Genomic DNA, 10,681 nt, shown 5'->3' with positions numbered 1-10,681 from the left:
GGGACGAGGGAATTCCTTGGGTATAGCGTTGGTAAAATCTCCACGGCGATACTCATGGCGTGGATTACGGTTGTATCTCCTCCATGTGTCATGCCATTCTCGGCGCTCATGTTCTTGGCACAAGACGCTCATCCTCTGTTCATTAGGATGTTCCCTCTGTTGTTGGGAGCTCATTCTAGCGGAACCACTCGCTCCCTGATTTAGTGATTCCCTCTGTCGTTTCCCTGATTTCCTGAGCGACAGGCAACAGCATAATGACCAGGTCTATTGCACTGGTAGCATATCACTCGACCGTCACTAGTTCTTCCACGATTCGAGGTGGAGTAGGCTCCTCTTGCTCTCCCTCGGTTCCACCTTCCATACTGTTCACCATCTTGTGCTCTTCTTTCCCTCGGAACTTCGAACTGAACCCTTGGCTGTTGCTTATTGTTCTCAGTCATGCGGCCTCGTGTATCTCGATTCTTCTCCTGCTGTTCTAGAAGACGCATGCTTAACTTGGCAAATTCAGATGTTAAGTTTTCTAGTTTGCTTTCTAGCTCCTGTGTTCTTTCCGTCTTGGATGGCTTACTGGCGTTCCCTGTAGTTGTCGCCTTTGATGAGACTTCCCTCAGTTGGTGGTCTACCCGCTGTCCAGCCATGAAACGTGCGGTCTGGATCTTCCTTACGTTAGCCAGTAGTCTTTCTAGAGTGTCATTGGTCATCACCATCACTTCATCCAATAGAGATGGCCTTAATCCTCTTAAAACATGTTTGATCTTAGTTCTCTCGTTCATTCCGGGGTCCACTTTTGAACATAAATTTAACACATCTTGTACATACGATTCTACGGGCTCTTCCTCCCGTTGCATCCGCATCCGCAGTCGGAACTCCATCTGTTCATCCCAAGCGATTGCTTGAAACGTATCCTTCATTCCATTCTTTACCCGCTCCAAGGTGATATTGGCTCCTAAAGATTGCTCTAGGTTTTCGTACCATTTCAAAGCGGCCCCTTCCAGGTAACAGGGGAGAATAACCAACATCTTATCCTCGTTCCAGCCATTGGCCTTTGCCACTCTTCCAAATTGGGCTAAATACTCCTCCACGTTGTCCTCCATTCCGCCCCTGAACTTTCCTGGAGTAATAACAGGCCCCCTGGCTTCAGCCATCGCTTCTACTTCCTCTTCACCGTCAGGACCACTACCATGTAGGGGAATTAAATCGACTTCAGCTACGGTTCCTACTTCCTCAAGATGTCTTTGGGTTGTCCTGGGTCTTCGGGAACCTCACTAACTGATATCAGCCTTGACTGACTTCTTGTGTTTACACTAAACTTGATGTTTGGGGACGACATACGATTGCTCCGCCCTATCAAGAATTAAGATTTAAATAAAAACCAAATCAGAACAAAATTAAATCAAAACAAAATCAAAATCACAATCACAATCCAAATCAAATCAACAATTTAAATATACATATTCCCCTGAACACAACGGTTATTCAAAACACCACAACATTTCAATGCCGCGACAGTCGTCGTACCAATTGGGTTTGACCTGGCCTACCCATGGACAAGCTCTCCGAGAAAACAAATAAAATTATTTACTCCAAATTACACTTTGCTTTCAAAAGGTAACTACAATTATTTGGATCAGAAACTAACTTTCTCTCTTGTTCTTTCAATCTACATTTTTTTCAACTTAATCAATTTACTTAAAAAAAACAATCCAAATTTTAAAAAGAAATATTCACTAGTATATTATATTACTATTAAATATTATATTACTAACCTGGGATCGTTAATCCGTCTTTGGTTCTGGATCACCTCAGGATACCCGGCTGCCTCCACCAATTTGTCACGCCTCCTGCGCAGCTGGGGCGAAGGGGGTGTACTCAGGAACCAAACGCAGCTCAGATTACAGCAACTTTATTAACTGAAACAACAACACTTCCGAACCCACGGACACCACCATCACGACCATTACTAGGCTAAGCCCTACACTAGATCGGCCCTCAGGGAGCTCGGACGTCCGCTCGCGCCGGAGTCCTCTCACGTACCCACCGCCTCGGGCGCTCACCTTGCTGACCTCCCCCTTCCAGTACTTCCAGACGGCGGGAACATGGGCCCCGACGTCACAATTGTCTTTCAGTTTGGGTCGAATCTAGAAAACCTACAAAACCAATTTTTCTGTTCCACTTCCTTTTACTTTTGAACAGACTCTCTTCAGCCATAATTGCTACTGCGTATTTTTTGAACTATTATAAGAACTATTCATAAGAAGTAGAAGTGTTTAAGAATATCCGGACATGTCCTTAATTTTAATATTTTCCATGAGTTTCAATAAACATTTTTACATTTCAAACGGTGTATTATTTTTCATGAAATTTACTGCTTTTCTACGTGAAATATAAACCTATACACTTTTAATATAACCTTTGTTATACAAGCTCATATACAATTATGTATTATTTTTGTAGTTCCTTTTAAATATGTATTTTTATCCCTCTTAGATCAGTCTGTAACAACCGTAACATACTAGGTAATGAGATACAAATTACACAGAAAAAATAGATAGTGCAGTTAACTGATGCCTAGTTCAAACAAGCTTTAAACTTTCATAACGTAATTCTGAATAAGAATTCCGTAACTTCTTTATAACTCATAAAATTTTAATAATACGTTGTGTTTCTAAACTATTGATAATTAGTTTTAGCTTTACCTTATTTAAAAAAAACTGTTTTAGGGGTATAAATTCTTTAAACAATACATTTCAATAGATATAAAATTGTTATAGTTGCTATAGGTATGGTATATAAAAATGTTTATGAATTTTAATAAAAATTTACTATTTTACGTGTATGAATTCTTTAAAAAAATAAATTTCAATAGATAAAACAATTTTTTTAGTCAATAGATACGGTATATAAAAATGTTTATGCACTTTAATAATTAATTTGATATATTAATTGGGAGTAGAGTCTATGACAAGATACATACATGTAACTTAAAATTATAGTATTTTTGTTTTTAAAGGGCGATAAAATTTGTATTTATTTTATAAAATAATTAATAATACATTTTTAAATAAGAAACTCTACATATTTTAGGAATGTTTATTTATTATTTTTTTGTTATCACTATTAAAATTAACGATCCATCCCATACAGCTATAATAAAAAGTAAGTTAAAATTTGCTGTTTTATTTTTCTTTATTATTAAAAAACTAGCTTTAAGATTATTTTTAATCTATATTTATAATGGGTGCGCCTGAATTAGCACCCCCTTAGCACTACTAACTTCAATTTTACGTTACAAAAGGGGGTGCTAAATCAGCGCAGTGACATTGTCCATGCCCTGAATAAGCACCCCCTTTACACAGGGGGATCCTACTTCAGCGCCTTGACCGTGTCCATGTGCTGATTCAGTACCTCCTACTGAATAAAAGAGTAAATATCTAATTATATTGTGATTTGTCAATGGATATATTTATTGTATTGCTATGACTTAATAATAATAATAATAATAATATTAAAAATAAACAAGTATTTAATTGTCTATTTAAAAAAATCCTATGCATTGGATATGCTCACGTTAAACACTAGGCTCTACACATTCAAATACTACCTTATTTTACAATTACATTAAGATGAAATCATGCTAGAATCCTCTCAGAGAGATTAATATTGACTTAATCCGGCATTGGTAATAAATATAAATGTTTAGAGACCCATTAACTACTTTAAAACAATTATCTATTTGCTTGGATTTTGTAAAGAAATTAAACTTGAGAAAATGTTGCACTGTCATTTTAATTTTCCCAAAGACTAATGATCAATGACTTGTAAGGACTGACCAGTTTATATTATATAGTTCAAACAAACAGCACAAACAAATTATTAGGAAATGTTTACAAGAATAAATATCTGCTATATCTGTTGTGATGTTTGCTTTAAAGGAGTTGGTGCTAGGTGATAATGCTCGTGAAGTTGGTTGCCTAGTTAATCCATATCGGATGGTTTAACTATAATAAAAAATAAAGAAACTGTAACAAACCATCTTAAAACGTTATAATAAATATTAAAAAAAATATTATTCTTCTGTACAAGAAAACATATCAATACATGGATTAACATGGATCTCCTGTGCTTATTGTCTCCTCTGGCGGTCTATACGTGTTTTGATTAACAAGTTTTTATCTTAAAAACTAATCTTAAAATAAATCTTACCAAATGTTTTAAATGCTTATGGCGGGAAGGCCAGTTACAAAACATATTATTATATTAATATTTTTAACATTTTAAAAGTAGCGGGTATTAAATTATTTTAAATTTAAATATATTAAAAATCTGATATTTTACTCAAATAATACAAGAATTACATTTTAGTAGAATATATATAAAATTTTGTAAAATTACGTACACACAGATGTACTATGATAAAACACGCACGGCATTTAAAATCTCAGCGAGTAGCTCAAAATAATAATATATCATTAATAGATATCGATTTAAATTGAAGGCCTCGGACTTACTTTTGAGCTTAGCTAGTGATTTTATGCCGAGTTTGTGGATATGCTATTGGTTGCCAAAAGAGATTGATATTTTTTACAGTTGTTTAGTTTTTTTTTAAGATTCGAGGTCTATGGCTACCCAAAAAATACAAAATTCACAATTCATATAAGTCACTGTCTAAAAAATTAGAAGTTATATACAAGATATCAATATCTTATCCATAACGTTTTTCACCACAGGTTAAAGTTTATAAAATAATAATCTTCAAGTTGACAGTGTCATGTAAAACTCCGCCTTTCTTCCGATTGAGCAGGACGGGATATTTCAATTTATGTTCCTATATCTTTCTATTCTTTTGAAGAATAGTTAGGCATGATTCTAAAGAGACAATGCTATAACCAGGCAATAGAACTTACGGGCGTAACCTTCAGATGTTTTTGAGTAACAATTTATGGTTTTTTGTGTAGTGTTGAGTCAATTGAGTTGTTCCATTGTGCAGATGATGTAAGCTACATGTAATAGTGCATGGTTTAAAACAAATTATAATCATTTTAGTTTTTAATGCAAAAAGTTACGAGTAATTTTCTACCGCTAGGTGCATTAAAAAATTATCTCTAAAATTACAAAATAAAAATTAAAATAACTGTAGTTTCCACGCTTCATTTTTCTTGCCATAAGACCTAATTTTTAAATTGAACTATGCAGTTACATATAACACAACATATTACTTCCTTTCAATACATATTTAAATGTAAATTTAATTAAAAGGATAACAGTTTTAGTCGTACATACATAAAATCTTTGCTAAAAATATTTTGCGCTAAACTATTTATTTTTTAACGCACAGGTGCGTTCCTTCGTAGGTAAAGTTGTGGGCAATCCGCAAAAATCAGCAAGGAATAATTCTACACTCTAAGAGTAAACTTTTGTCTCTTGAGTAAACTCTAAAGTGTTGCCTAAAGTGTTTGCCGGGAAACATCGGGAAGTTAACAAAATAAAATAAGTTTTTAATTTTAGATATTAAAAGTAGAAAAACCACTAACTTTTCTTGAAGCTATTCAATCCAATAAGTACTTTATTATGGCTTTACAAATAAATAATGTAATTTTTATTTTATGGAGAATCATGATCCATTGTGGTATCACGATTGCATTAAACTTGCTAAGTGGAAACCCTCGAATAGACTATCAGTGAATTGTCCATTTGTGGGGACATTCAATAAACAATAACAGTACAATAAAAATGACACAGGACAGATACTGGACGAACTGTGCTTTAAAACTCTAATTACATTTTACCATCCATAATATTCCAAAAATCGACTATTTCCTGTTAAAATTACAAATTAACCCAATGTCAGATCAAATAAAAAAAGCTTTTATTTTTACAAAAATGTATAACTGCACATAACGCAGTAAATATCATATATTGAAGATGAAAAATAACAAGCTATGTATTTTTATAGTTTTATTATAGTTAAGAACTTAATACACAATAATAAAAATCTTATATCTCAAAAGGATGAATCATTAAATAAAAACAGCATTTATCATTAGTTTTACTTTTCAATGTAATAACTGTTGATTAAGAAATGTAAGGGGAAGGGGCCTATATGGATTTTAATGACCTGTGCGTAGACTCAAAGTTGAAAGCTGTAGATTTATGTTCGTATTATCTTTATCAGTGCATTCATTAATTTCATAAACATGTTAGTTGACTGATTTAACTGAAATGGAATACATGAAGGATATGATTACATTAATTTATTCTGTTAATTAGTGTTAATTTATAAAATATTCAAAAACAATGTCACGAGTGAAAATGTTAACAAACATAGGACATGTGTGCGAGAGGGAGGAACCCAAGGTCTACAAGCTTTGTTAGTCGGAGCACTTATTATGTAATATTAAATCGTATGGTAATTTCGAAGAGGAAGTGAGCATATTTGAGAAACATATTATTCCATTGTTTATCAGTCGTAGATTGTAGCTTATAAGTGACAGCGTCAGAAAACTCCAGATAAAACTATTATATTTACGATAGAATTAAATCTCTAAAAGACAAATCTTCTTGTGTCTGCTGTTATTGTGTTACTAAGGGGTGCTACTTCGGTGACTGAGCCATGTCCATGCGCTGAATAAGCATCCCCTTGGAACAGGGGGGTGTTAATTCAGGGCCTCGACCATGCCCATTAGCACCCCTCTGCTGTGACGTCAAAGCCCGGGGGGTGCTTCTTCCAGGGGGTGCTAAAGCAGCGTTTAAAAATATTTTTAAAAACTTTTTCAATGAATTCACAATATTGGAATACATATGTGAATTAGATCATCATCAAGTACCTATTTCTTTTATTTCAAAAAACTTTTTGATCAAAACAAGGATTTTTTGTTTTCATAGATAAGTTGGCTAGAGGGCAGTTGTTACAACCATTTTTACGTAGTTAATCAAAGTCAATGGAATATTTCCTATTTGTTGACGTACAGTACTTATTTAAAAAAATAAAACTTAATACTATTTCATACATGATTATTATTTTACGAGGAATCATGTATACTGTTTTAGTTTTTTATCTTAGTAAAACATAAAACAACTGGGACATTACTAATGAAATTTAAAAATTGTAATGTACCCAGTATAAAATATATTAGTATGAATGTGTTTTAATATTTTTTCTAATATGTATGTAAGGTTCCTCAGAAAAGTGATTTACAAATATAGATTTAAAGAATTACAAACGTATGAGTAAGAAATTATGCATCCAAATGTCTTACATGTAGTATTTGTTGTTTGGTATAAGTTAAATGAAATATAACTTATAGAGTTCAATCTAAAAAAAGTCAGAATGGTATCTGTTGTTTGGATATTGACTATATTGTTGATATTATTTGATTGACATTTAAATAAAGGCGTCTTGTTATAGGAACTCAAAAATATTTCCGGTGATTATATTTTATGGCACAGCAATAAATGTGCGAGTAGCTGGTCTTGCCAAAGAACACAATCTTCAATTGCTTCTGTTCCAATATCTGGTTTATATTCCCCATAAACTCAATATATTGGAGATTGGATATATATTTATACCGTATTCAATGATATTGTTGGATTTGGAGTATCTCTTCACCGTGAGATCGTACAAATTATAGTTATTGTTATTACCATAAGTTTACCTATGACTTATACTCTGGGCACTTTACGTGTAACACTTAGTGTATATAAAGGTTCGACCATTCTTTTTATCATGTAGCCTAACATCTGAGAATTTTTCTTGCGATCCATCATGTACTAAGTTTTAAAATAACGCTAAATTACCTGATTATTTTCCTATTTAATCAATATTAATAATCCATAATGATAAATTCAGTTAAGAATTCAGTGTAAATTATAAAGTTTTGCCTAATTTCAATATATAAAATACTACTTGTGGAAATCTGAAAATGGTATAGTAAACACTCACACATTTTATGATAATTTGTAACGTGTTTTCAGTTTATGATAGTATGATTTGTGATCATAAGAAAGTTTGAGAATTTACTAAATTGGAAGTTTGTAATGAAAAACCTTAAGGAAAATCAGAATGATCTGAGATAGAGACTAATGAGGAAACAGTTACAGTGTTTTATGCAGGATTACATTTATACAAGAAGTCTAAGTGACATTCCACTATGTATATTTTATCTCCGCTAACCATAGCTAATCAGTCCATACCTACTTGTTCTGCTTAAAACATGCCTGAAACTTTTATAAGCTTGAAAATCCTTTGAATCATGGATTGAATATCTACGTATAATGCAAGATAGCTGAATCGGGGTTCCAAAATTGTAAATAAATACAGTTTTTCGTGTGATAGTTTAGATTATAAGATGTATTTGAATAAACTGTGGGTTTTGCAACCTTTATAAATTTAACTGTTTCTAATATAATAATATTTGAAGCAAAGGGTCTTCCTTTTACAAACTAAAATATTAGTAATATACATAATATTACATGAATTTAAAATAAAAAGATTGAATTACAATAATTATTTCATATTGTAAACAGTATTTCATAATTACATAGATTTTTAATTAACTTTACTTTACTAACTACTATTCATATTTTGATCAAAACAAACCACATTGTGTTCAAAGCAAACAAAAGTCTTCTTAATTAAACTTTTAGTTGCACGTCCAACCAAGCATCTTGAGAGTACTCTTAGGGTCTCTACAAATTAGCTCTCTCACTCATAAACGGTTGCATATTGTATCTTAGAGTATATATGTATAAATGAATGTTTGTGTTGTTTCCTTTATGGAATCTCAAAATATTAGAAAGACCATTAAGAAAATTTGTATGTATACGTATTTTCCACGGAGAAGGTTTATAATCTATGCCCATTGATGTAACTCACCACCAAGCGGCGCGGCGCTGCGAAAGATAAAAGGTTTAAAAGCGCCTGCACACTATAAACTGCAATTACGAGATAGTTACGTCTATTACATAGCCAAACATTATTTGAAGGTGCTAAGTTATTATGTATATTTGTCTTTAAGATACATTTCTGATTGAACTTAAAGTTTGAGTGTTAGACCACTTTATAATAAAGTACATGTACGTGCACAATGCCTATAAATATAAACAGATTTTCTTGATCGTGGCAACAAGGCAAACTCTACATCGGCGTTGTAAATATAATTTAATTAAACCAGAAGTTCACATACACGGGCAAAGCTTACGAAAAGCGTGCAGAACCGCGGGAAACAGCCAGTATCTTATACATTTCATTTTTGAAATATCAACAAAAAAACCTAATAGAGAAAGGTCTGGGGACCTAGCCGACCACACAATAAAACCACCCCTTTTGTTGCAATCCACGAGTTTAGAAAAAAAGTTAAAGTAAGCCCACTACTTGATTACTGTTATTAGGGACTCCATTTGGAAATAACGTTGTTGCATATTAGTGAGTGGAGTAACCTCTAAAATCTCCAGAAGATAGAACTTCTGATGGGGACTTTAACATAACATTTATTTATCTATCTAATTTACATATATACAAGATAGTGCTAATAGATTGCACGAGAAGGTTTCTATATGGGCGAAACCCAGAGTGTGAGAATCGAGTTTATCTTCAATCGAGTTTGCAATCACAATATGATTAATACTCACTATACGAATTAGAACAAAATTAAAGTTGTATGATTGTAAATAAATTAAAAATAACTAATAATAAAATGCTCTCTTTTGATATATTTAAATTAAATTTTAGCAGAGTAAAAAGTCATTTCATTTTACACATATGATTAATTATTTAGTGTAAGAATAATAATTATTCATATATGATAACTAAACTACATGACAAAGATGCAACAAACTGATATGAAACATCCAATGATATGAAATTAGATGGCTATAAGGTTAAGGGCAAAATACGGGATGAGCTTAAAGAGTACGCAAGAAACATATTTGATCAGTTATGAAGAAAATAAAAATTAAAAGAAAAAAATATTGCTAGTCAATTTTCGAACCTTCACTATTGCAAAATTAATGTATTCCTTCAGATAGCAAAAGCATCCTAAAAGCATAAACACACACACACACACACACACTCGTGCTCACGCGCACGTATTATCTGTATGTATTTGTATGTACCTCAATGTACCTCTAGCCATTGAAACTTCCTTTATAACAATAAACTGCAACGGTATAACAGGGCACACTGGCAGTTGTTATTGACCATCTCCGTTGGGACACGTTTCCACAATATGAATAAGATTTCTCTGTGATGAAAAATACTTTTTCCTCCTGTTAAGCATTCATTTATTGGAAAATCTTGCTTCGTCGGTTAAAATTACTATCTTAATGAAGGAGTTTGACCGCTCAACGTTATGCAATATCCACTCCTAGAATACAAATCACTGACAAGTAAATTTCAACAAGAGCAAACATGTTCATATTTATATCTGAACACGATAATATAGCACTAAAATCCTCATGAATATTGCTCTATTTACTGGTTTTTTATTTGATTATATATGAGTTAAAATAAAGGTCTCTTTTCTTGTTTTAATGTAGACTCACGTTGTTTACGTTTTACTCTAAGAACTATAATCATTAAGGTTTATCATACTTATAGAGATCAGTTTATACTAAACTTGTCTCCCTGGAAATCGCCTAGCGTATTCTTTAACTGCTTGTGTTGCATTCTTATCTCAGTTGAAAA

This window comes from Homalodisca vitripennis, unplaced genomic scaffold, assembly GCF_021130785.1.
Source record: "Homalodisca vitripennis isolate AUS2020 unplaced genomic scaffold, UT_GWSS_2.1 ScUCBcl_1139;HRSCAF=4389, whole genome shotgun sequence".
Taxonomy (NCBI): domain Eukaryota; kingdom Metazoa; phylum Arthropoda; class Insecta; order Hemiptera; family Cicadellidae; genus Homalodisca; species Homalodisca vitripennis.
Note: the sequence above shows the minus strand (reverse complement) of the source record.